Raw genomic sequence first — 10,385 nt, forward strand, 5'->3', positions numbered from 1 at the left:
AAGTATTTTGATCATTCTGTAAGTTTTAAAATATAGACATTCTTTTTTTTTTAAATTTTATTTATTTTTTTATACAGCAGGTTCTTATTCATCATTAGTTTTATACACATCAGTGTATACATGTCAATCTCAATCGCCCAATTCATCACACCACCTAAAATATAGACATTCTTAAACTCTTTTTCTTGTTTTCATCAAGGAACATCTGATCTGATAATTGCCTCTCCCAAATCTAGCTTTTAAAAAAAAAAGAAAAGTGGCATGTTAGAGTTCTTTTGTTGCCATCTTGTGGTCTTTTATAGTATCGCTACTGAAAACTTTAAACCTTTGGGCTGGGCTCTGATCACCTTTCCACCGGCTCCTGAATTAATCTACATCATTTTAAAAGTGTAGAAACCAAAACTGGGCATAATCCAGTCTATCACTAAAGTGCTAGACAAAGGATGGCCATGCCCAAAACCAGAAAGGGAAGTCCCACCAAGCCCCTTCTGAGGGGAAGTCCGTGTGACTTTTTCACAAGTTATAACAGTCTCAAGGCAGTTTTTATGCAGAATTCATTCTGGGTTTCCTTAGTTAACTCCAGTAACACATTGTATCAAATTAGAAATCTTAAATTAGTCTCCCCCTCAAGGGTATTTCCCCTTTCCTTCTTCTGGGAGGGAGGAGGGACCAGCTGGCACTGGGGAGACAAGGCAAGTGCAGGTCTCAGGGGAACACTTCCGAGTGAGGGTCAGAGGGGAAGACTGATGAGTCCCTTAGGCACAAGTCCATTTCCTGGCAGCTCCCTGGTGTTGGCAACTGAGAGCCCAACTTAAGCCCCAGAGAGAACTTGAATGAACCCAGCTTACCTGCTTTTCTGCCTTGCTTATGGTCAAAACAATCTTTGAAAACTCCTTATTCAAATACAGCATTCACAGTTTTGTGCAACCAATCCTAAAGACCAGGTGGTCAGTTCCTCTAATTCTTCTTCACTCAGCTTTCTTTCTCTATGACCTTATATTCTTTCTTCTTTTGTTCTTCTAGTGTTCTCAACCTGAGACAGTACGCTCCTAACCCCTGCCCCACCCGCTAATGTTTGAAGATCTGTAAGGGTGGTTCTTTGACCCAATAACTCAGGAACTACTGGCACTTAATGGTTGAGGGCCAGATATACTAAAAATCCTGCAATGAAAGAATGTATATATATGTATAACTGAATCACTTTGCTGAACTGCAGAAATTAACACAACATTGTAAATCAACTATACTTCAATTAAAAAAATAAATAAAAATCCTACAATGGGCGAGACACTCTCTTAAAATTAATAATCCAGCACGATAGTTAGGAAAAACACTACCGTTCATTTGTCTGGCCTCTCAAGTCATGCATAACTCTTCTTTATAAATGGTTAGTAAAACCCTAAAATTATTCACAAACTATTTCCAGAGACTGTTATAGAGTGGACTATATATTCAAAAAGTGGGAAAAAGGCAACGGCAGTCTCCTTGGCCCTCTCTAATTATATATTATTTCTCTTTCTTTCACCTCCGTGAATTGGTTGATTTTGAGTAACTTAAATGAATTTTGATGAAATTCCACTATATCAACCCATTTTTAAACACTGTTCTGCACCTTGTTTTTGACTTAATTCTTTGAGATTATTCTATATTAATACAAAGGGCTCTACCTCATCCTTTTTAATGACTGCAGAATATTTCATTTTATGGAGCTATCCTAGAATATACTTAACCAGTTTTTGTGGAAGGATTTTAAGCCAAAGAGCATTATCAGATGTCTATTTTGAAACGGCCATTATTCTGACTGATAAATGCCAGATATCATTCATTGTGGAGAATGGTTTGAAGGTTTGCAATAGTTTATGTGACGATACCTGTGAGAGGATACTACCATCATATCCCTGGTGAGCAATGATTTCTTTTTATTGCTGCTATCTAATATTTCCCCAGCAAAGCTAAATCTTGGAAGGAAGGAAGGAAGGAAGGAAGGGAGGGAGGAAGGGAGGAAGGGAGGGAGGGAGGGAGGAAAGGAGGGAGGGGGGCTCTTTGAGAAATATGACATATATACATGAAAAAAAGACAAAACAAAAATGTATAACTTAATAATTCATGACAAAGTAAATACCCATATAACTGTTACCAAGGTCAAGAAATTAAACATTGCAAAGATGGTCCTTGCCCCTTCTCAATAATATCCCTTCCCTCCCCTTCAGAGGCCCACTATTATGGGCCTGGCAATTATGATAATCACTTCCTTGCTTTTCGTTATAGTTTTACCACCTAATCTTGCATTCCTAAACATTTTAATTTCATTTCTCTATTTTTAAACTTTATATAATTAGAATCATGCAGCATGTGTTCTCTTCTAATAGCTTCTTTCACTCAATGTTTTGTTTGTGAATTTCACCTATATGGTTACATTCTCATTGTTCATTTTCATTGCTGCATAATATCTCATTATTTGAACATATTATAATTTAACTGTTCCACTGTTTGGAGGGCATTTGGGTTTGTTAAAAACAAGACAACAGGCTCAAAATGGAGTTACTTACGCTAAGCCCCACATCACCAAACCAATACTTGATTATACTTTCAGCTTTTCCGGAAACAGAATCTTAAACCGGTCAATCTGGAATTACCTGGTCAAGGCTAGTGAGGTAATCTGTCACATAGACCCCCATCATCCTCTAAAGGAAAGCGACCTTGCTACAGTCAATCCACTTTTTGCTAGTAGAACTTGCTTGTCCTGCTCTCTTCTGCCTATAAAAATATTTCATTTTGTACAGCTTCTCGGAGCTCATTTCTATCTGCTGGATGGGATGCTGCCCGATTCATGAATCACTGAATAAAATCAGTAAGGTTTTTAAAATTTACTCATTTGAATTTTGTTTTTGAACAGTTTGTTTGCAGTTTGGAACTATTCTAAATAATGATACTATGAACATCCTTTGAACGTTTCCTGGTGCACATGTGTATGCATATCTCTTGATTATACACTAGGAGACCAAATGTCCCGGGGGGCCTAGAACTCTCACAGTTTTAGCACTGAAAGTCTTATGTCCAGGGAAATCCCCTTCATCCCAGGCAAACTGGGATGGTTGATTACCCTAATATAAACCAAGGGAGTAAAAATTCTCGGTCAACTTTAGTAGATAATGCCAAACAGTTTTTCCAAAGTACTTTCTACCAATTTACACATGATGGGGTTCAGGACATGCCACCCCAAAATGTGGATCTTAAGCTGAAGGAGTTTGAGAAGATGGCAGAAGCAAGATCACTCTGACCACCCCCTCAGCCCCCACCCCTGCCCTTCTTCCCTGAAAGCAAGAGATAAATCTTTTTATGTGAAAGGTATCCTCCCTGTACCAGGAGGAAGGGAGAAATCCCTATCAACCAGAGTCAAGGAATACAGGGACCAGAAGGCTGCAGAAACCTTACTTCTTCACCATTTACTGTCCCTAGCCCAAACCTCTGCCTTGTCAATTCTTCACAAATGTATTGTTTCTTTGTCTAAAATGTATAAAAGCTTCCTCCTGCTCTGGTCACTTCTTTGAGACTCTTATCTTTGAGTAGCATATTGCAGAATTTCCTTCCTTTTTAAGCCTAAATAATATTTCACTGTATGTACGTATCACATTTTGTTTATCCCTTCAGCCACTGATGAACAATAGGGTTGCTTCCACATTTTAGCTATTGTGCATAATTCTGCTATGAACATGTGTTTACAAATATATCTTTGAGACCCTGCTTTTTAAAATTTATTTATTTTATTTTTGGCTGCGTGGGGTCTTTGTTGCTGCGCACAGGCTTTCTCTAGTTGCAGCGAGCGGGGGCTACTCTCATTGTGGTGGCTTCTCTTGTTGCAGAGCACAGGCTCTAGGGCATGTGGGCTTCAGTAGTTGTGGCACAGGGGCTCAGTAGTTGTGGCTCGTGGGCTCTAGAGCGCAGGCTCAGTAGTTGTGGTGCACGGGCTTAGTTGCTCCGCGGCATGTGGGATATTCCTGGACCAGGGCTCAAACCCATGTCCCCTGCATTGGCAGGCAGATTCTTAACCACTGCGCCACCAGGGAAGTCCTTTGCCCAGTTTTGAATTGGGCCTTTTTTGTTGTTGAGTTTTAATTCTGTATAGTTTCTGGATATTAATACCTTATCAAATATATAATCTGTAAATATTTTCTCACATTCTGTGGGTTGCATTTTTACTCTGCTGATGGTGTCTTTTTTTTTTTTTTTAAAGAAATTCACGTTCTTTTATTTATTTATTTATGACTGTGTTGAGTGTTCTTTTCTGTGTGAGGGCTTTCTCTAGTTGCGGCAAGTGGGGACCACTCTTCATCGCGGTGCGCAGGCCTCTCACCATCGCGGCCTCTCTTGTTGCGGAGCACAGGCTCCAGACGCGCAGGCTCAGTAATTGTGGCTCACGGGCCCAGTTGCTCCGTGGCATGTGGGATCTTCCCAGACCAGGGCTCGAACCCGTGTCCCCTGCATTGGCAGGCAGATTCTCAACCACTGCGCCACCAGGGAAGCCCTGATGGTGTCTTTTGATGCACAGAATTCTTAAATTTTCATCAAGTCCATTTGTCTATTTTTTTCTTTTGTTACCTATGCTTTTGGTGTCATATCCAAGAAATCATTGCCAAATTCAATGTCGTGAAGATTTTGCCATATGTTTTCTTCTAAGAGTTTTATTGCTTTAGGTCTTACATTTAGATCCTTGATCCATTTTGAGTTATTTTTTTATATGGTGTCTGGTAAAGGTCCAACTTCATTCTTTTGCAATGTGGATATCCAGTTTTCCTGGCACCATTTGTTGAAAAAACTATTCTTCCTCCATTGAATGGTCGTGGCACCCTTAGCAAAAATCATTTGATCATATATGCAAGGGTTTATTTCTGAGTTCTCTATTCTATTCCATTGGTCTATATGTTTGGCTTTATGCCAGTATCACACTTTTGATTACTGTAGCTTTGTACTAAATTTTGAAATCAGGAAGTCTGAATCCTCCAGTTTTGTTCTTCTTTTTCAAAATTATTTTGGCTATTTGGGGTTCCCTTGAGAGTCTATATGAACTTTAGAATGGGTTTTTCTATTTCTGCAAAAAAAAAAAAAAAGTCATTGGCATTTTGATATGGATTGCATTGACTGTGTAGATCATTTTGGGTAGTATTGATATTTTTAAAATAGTAAGTCTTCCAACCCATGAACATGGAATATGTACTCATTTATTTATATCTTCTTTAATTTCTTTCAGTAATGTTTTATAGTTTTCATTGTACAAGTCTTTTGCCTCCTTGGTTAAGTTAACTCCTAAGTATTTTATTCTTCTTGATGCTTTTGTAAATGGAATTGTTTTTGAAATTTCCTTTTCAGATTGTTTATTGTTTGTGTATAGAAATGCAACTGATTTTTGTGTGTTGACTTTGGAACCTGCTACTTTGCTGAATTTGTCTACAGACAATTTTTAAATTAAACGTTTCATAATTGTAGATGCATATGCAGTTGTAAGAAATAATACTGAGAGGTCCTTTGTATCCTTTATTTCATTTTCCCTAAGGTAACACCTTGTAGAACTATAGTACAATATCACAACCAGAATACTGACATTGATAGAGCCTAGATACAGAGCATGTCCATCACAAGGATCCCTCTTATTGCTCTTTTATACCCACATCTACTTCCCTCTCACAATCACCTTCTTCCATATCAGGGACAACCACTAATTTGTTCACCATTTTTGTATCCAAGAATGTTATATAAATGCAGTCATATGGTGTGTAACCTTTTGAGATTGGATTTTTCCAGTTAGTATAATTGTCTGGAGATCTACCTAGGTTGTTGTACATATCAATAATTCAGTCCTTTTTATTGCCCAATAGTTTTCCATAGTATGGATGTACCATAATTTAAATATTTATCCTTTAAAGAACATCTAGGTTGATTCCAATCTTTGTTTATTATGAATACAGCTGCTAGGAACATTGGTGTACAGGATTTTGTGTAAACAAAAGTTTTCAGTTCTTAGGATAAATAAATGCCCAAGGGCTACTGACGGGTTGTATGGTAATTGCATGGTTAGTTTTATAAGAATTGCCAAATTGTTTTCCAGAGTGAGTGTACCATTTTATATTCTCACCAGCAAAGCATGAGTGATCCAGTTTCTTGGCATCCTTGCTAGTATTTGGTGTTTTCACTATTTTTTATTTCAGCCATTCTAATAATTGTATAGTGATATCTCTCTGTGGTTTTAATTTGCACTTCCCTAATGGCTAATGATGTTGAACATCTTTTTCATGTTCTTACTTGCCATCTGCATATCCTCTTTGTTGAAATGTCTCCTCATGTCTTTTACCCATTTTCTAATTTGACTGATTTTTGTTTAACTATTGAGTTTTCAGAGTTCTTTATATATTCTAAATACTAGTCCTTTGTCAGACATGTGGTTTGCAAACGTTTTCTCCCACTCTGTAGCTTGTTTTCATCCCCTAACAAGGTCCTCTGTAGAGCAGAAGTTTTTAATTTTGATGGATTTCAATTTATCAATGTTTCCTTTTCTAGACTGTGCTTTTGGTATTAGTTCTAAGAACTTTTTGTCTAGCCCTGGATCTTGACATTTTCTACTATGTATTTTTTTTCCTAAAAGTTTCAGAGTTTTACATTTTACATTTAAGTCGGTAATCCATTTTGAGTTAATTTTTGTATAAGATGTGAAATTTGGGTCAAAGTTCATATTTTTGCCTGTGGATATCTACTTGCAGTAGCATTATTTGCTGAAAAAGCTATCTCCCCCATTAAATTGCTTTTGCATCTTGTCAAAAATCAGTTGGACATATTTGTGTAGGTCTATAACTGGGTTCTCTATTCTGTGCCATTAATCTAAGTGTTTCTCCTTCCAGCAATACCAACAGTCTTGTTTACTGTAGCTAAAGATAGTAAGTCTTAAAGTCAGGTAGCCTGACTTCTCCCATTTTATTCTTCTTCAAAATTGTAGTTATTCTAGATTCTTTGCCTTTCCATATAAACTTTAGAATAAACTTACCTAGATTTTCCAAAAAAAAAGCTGCTGATATTTTTATAGGAATTGCATTAAACCTGTATATCAATTTGGGGAGAATCAACATCTTCACTATGTAGAGTCTTCCAATCCACGGTATTTCTTTCCAAAGAAGTATTTAGATCATTTTTGATTTCTTTCATCAGTGTTGTATAGTTTTTGGCAAACAAGTCCTGTACATTTTTTGGTAGATTTACACCTAAGTAGTTCAGATTTTTGGAGCAATTGTAAATGGCACTATATTTTTAATTTTGGTGTCCATGTGTTCACTGCTGGCATTTAGAAATACAATCGAGTTTTGTATGTTTTTCTTGTATCTCGCAACCTTGCTGAACTCATGTATTCGTTCTAGTTTTTCTTTTGATTCCTTAGGGTTTTCTATGAAGACAATTATGTCATCTGCAAATAGAGACAGTTTTATTTCTTCCTCTCTGATCTGTATGTCTTTTATTCTCTGCTATAACTCCCAGACCATTCTTGTTCCCAATCTTAAAGAGAAAGCATTCAGTCTTTCGCCATTAAGTACGATATGATTTTCGCTGTAGGCTTTTTGTAGATTCTCTTTACCAAGTTGAGAAAGTTCTCCTCTCTTCCTATTTTTTGAGAGTGTTTATCATGCATGTATTTTACATTTTGTCAAATGCTTTTTCTACATCGATTAATATGACCATGTGATTTTTCTTCTTAACTTGTTAATATGATTGATTACATTGATTAATTTTCAGGTATTAAACCATCCATGCATCCCCAGAATAAACTCTACTTGATCATGGTGTATAATTCTTTTTATATCTTGTTGAATTCTAATGCTAATATTTTGCTAAGAATTTTGCATCTTCAATATCACGAGGGATGTTGGTCTGTACTTTTCTTTTTTTTTAATTCTTTGTCTAGTTTTGATATCAGGGTAATACTAGCTCCATAAAATGAATTCGAGGGGGAAAAACCACATGATCATCTCAATTGACACAGAAAAAGCACTTGACAAAATTCAACATCCTTTCACAATAAAAATACTCAACAAGTAAATGTATTGGAAGACTTAAAATTGTTAAAATCTCAATAATACCCAAAGGGATCTACACATTCAATGCACAGGTAATAAAAGATAAAAACATATAAACTGGACTTCATCAAAATTAAAACTTTTGTGCATCAAAGGACAGTATAAAAAGTAAAAAGGCAACCAACAGGATGGAAGAAAATATTCGCAAAATGTATATCTGGTAAAGTATTAATATCCAGAATATATAAAGAACTCCTACAACTCAAAAACAAATGAACAAAAAAATAACCCAATTAAAATAATGGGCAAAAGACTTGAATAAACATTTCTCCATAGAAGATATCCAGATGACCAATAAGCACATGAAATCAATATGACTAATCATTAGGGAAATACAATCCAAACCGCAATAAGGTACCACTTCACACACATTAGGGGGGCTATTATAAAAAAAAGAAAAAAGAAAATATTTGGAAAAACTAGAACCTTTGTGCCTTGCTGGTGGGAATGTAAAATAGTGCAGTCACTATAGAGAACAATGTGGCAGTCCCTCAAAAACTAAACATAGAATTACCATATGATCTAACAATTCCACTTCTAGGTAAATAATCAAAAGAACCGAAAGCAGGGGCTTGAACAGGTATTTGTATGCCGATTTTCATAGCAGTATTATTCACAAGAGCCAAAAGGTAGAAACAACCCAAATGTTTACCCACAGGTGAATGGATAAACACAATGTGGTATATACATACAATGGAATTCAGCCTTTAAAAAGTATGAAATTCTGACATGCTACTGTACACAAAAGAACCTTGGAGACATTATGCTAAGTGAAATAAGCCAGACACGAAAGTACAAAAATTGTATGATTCCCCTTATATAAGGAACTTAGAATAGTGAAATTCATAGGAAAGAAAGTAGAATAGTGGTTACCTGGGGCTCCAGGGAGGGAGGAATGGGTAGTTATTGCTTAATAGGTACTGAATTTCAGTTTGGGATGATGGAAAAGTCCTGGAGATGGATAGTGATGATAGGTGCACAACAATGTGAATTTGCTTAATGCCACTGAACTGTACACTTAAAAATGATTAAAATGGTAAATTTCATGTTATGTATATCTTACCACAATAAAAAGAAACTAAACACACGATTTCTCATGCAAAGAGACTCAGACTTTCTTTTTTCTCTAGTGAATTACATACACTAACTAATCAAGATGAGAATAATCGCTCTTGGCCATGTCTCAAAACTAGATTCCCTTCTGATCAATAGTTCCTGGGATGTCAGACCTAACTGACTTCTTCTGGAAGTACCCATGGCATCTCTGTCTCATCCATTACCTCACCAATCAGTTTTATCATTCAAGGCAGTTCACTGATTGCAGGGACCACAAAGTCCCAGCCAGCTAGGATAAAGGTCCCCAGCTTACCACAGTATATATACTTTATCTCAGACTCCCAAAGCAATGAAAAGAAAGCACAAAGACACTAAAGGAGTTTGAAAACTTTTCTAGGTTTCCAGGTACAAAGCTAACAGAGGTATAATTCAAGTCATATAGCACGGTGGTTCTCAAACTTTAGTGTAAGCCACAATCACCACACATTGCTGCCCACATACACCCCAACAGTTTTTCATTCTGTAGGTTTGGGATGGCCCCCAAGATTTTGCATTTTCAGTAAGTTCCCAGGTGGTACGGGGAATTATTCGCACAGGGACCACACTTGAGAACCACTGAAGAACAGATTCAGAAACATAACTCCCGTTATACCTATCTGACCCCAAAGAAGGATCAAAAGGGAGTGAGGAGAAATGTGAAGAGCGGAGAGTTGCCATTTTACCCCTTGATATTGTCATTTCTTTAAATAAACGTATTTTTTCTAATCAGTCAGCAAAGTTAAAATTTAAACACCCAAATAGACACTGAACTTTAGGGAAGAACAAAGGAAATATGAATAGTGACTATTCAATACCTACAAATTACATAAGATTTAGAAAAACTTTTTCCATCATCTTTTTCTGTTTTCCTTGGATGAGTTTAGAAACTAGACAAAACCTTTTTCTTCTGTGGTCAAAAGTTTTACTACACTCTTTGAAGTCTATAATTCTATGAAAAGGCAACACACAGCAAGCAATTGAGAAGGCAGAGCCATAGCTGCATCGGAGCCAAGGCAAGGATAGTGCTGCCAGGGAGAGAGGAGTACCAGGCAGCTTCTCACAGACGGCATACGACTGATCCCAAACCAAAGAATTTCAATGAGGCAACGACAGAAACTCGGGAGTTATTACAAAACGTAGCACAACCTCTGGTTCCTCACCTGAACAGAATTACCC

The sequence above is a fragment of the Balaenoptera physalus genome (genome assembly GCF_965194825.1).
Source record: "Balaenoptera physalus genome assembly, chromosome: 15".
NCBI classification, from domain to species: Eukaryota; Metazoa; Chordata; class Mammalia; order Artiodactyla; family Balaenopteridae; genus Balaenoptera; species Balaenoptera physalus.